Raw genomic sequence first — 1,207 nt, forward strand, 5'->3', positions numbered from 1 at the left:
TCCCCGTGCTTGATCCCCCCTCGCGGTTGCCATGCCGGCGTCGGTGTTGCTAGGCGCCACGCGGAGCCCGCGTGGGCTGCATCACGCTGGTGCCAAACCTTGTAATTTCGTGGCATTGTCGCATCTCTGGGGGGAGGCGGGGGGGGCAGGCCCCAACCTCCCCCTTGGCTGCAGTTGTCCCTTTGCACCAGCTGCCCAGCCCCTCCCCCAGCAGGGATTGAACCCAGGAGTCCTGGGCCCCCTCTGCAAAGTTCCTCCGTGCCACCCCGGCTGGGGTGGGCGTCCTGCCCACATGGCTGGGCCCGGCCTGCCTGGGCCTGGGGGCACCTGGGGCAGCTTGGATGTCAGGTTTGGGGGGTCAGGTACAGCCCTAGAGAGGGAGAAACCTGCCCCCTGGGCCCTGCCAGCTAGGCTGATCCAGCCTGCAGAGTGGGGCAGAGCTGGGGCCAGAGCCCCGTGGTGCCCGTGGGCACTGCATGGAGCCTGGACACGTGTGTGCATGCACCTGTTGCGCACATGCATCTCCGCCTGCCCCTGCACACTGCCTGCGCGTCCCAGCCTCCTCTGCTCTGCACCGCGTGCGTGCATGTGTGTATGTGTGCGAGCACCTGCGAGCGTGCGTGACTCCCCCTCCCCGCGGCTGTGCGGAGGGAGTGCTGTGCACGGTGCCAGGCGTCTGCACGCTCTCCCGCTCGCTTCTGGCTCCCAGCGGGTCTGGCTGCCCCTGCCTGGGCACGGAGCTGCTCGTGGCGCCGGCTTCTCCGGGACACCGTGCCCAGCCTGGCCTGCAGACGCCGCTGGCCCCTTCCCCGCTGGCCCTGGGCCGGGGGCGCGGAGGGCACCATGCTGGGCGGCCCCATGCCAGGGGAAGCTGGCTCGCGGGCCGCAGCGGGCGCCGGGCACCTGCAGATCTGTGAGAGGACCAACCTGCTCGTGGTGGAGATCAACACGGTGTCTTGTTGCAGCCACGGCGCCGGCATGGATGCGGGTGGGCAGCTGGCGCGGGGCTGCGGCACCCCCTGGACCTACCGCAGCGTCTCCGAGGAGTATGCGTGAGTCGGGGGGGGGGGCCCTCCTCCAGGCTGCCAGGTGCTCCAGCCCCGCCCGGGAGAGCAGGGGTGGCAGGGCAGGAGTGCGGGGCATTGGCAGGGCTGGGGCAACGGGGGGAGGGAGGAGTGGGGCCAGTGGGGTTGGGGGTGGCAGGGGG

Source organism: Gavialis gangeticus, unplaced genomic scaffold (genome assembly GCF_001723915.1).
Source record: "Gavialis gangeticus isolate Ggan-Ray unplaced genomic scaffold, GavGan_comp1, whole genome shotgun sequence".
Lineage (NCBI taxonomy): Eukaryota > Metazoa > Chordata > Crocodylia > Gavialidae > Gavialis > Gavialis gangeticus.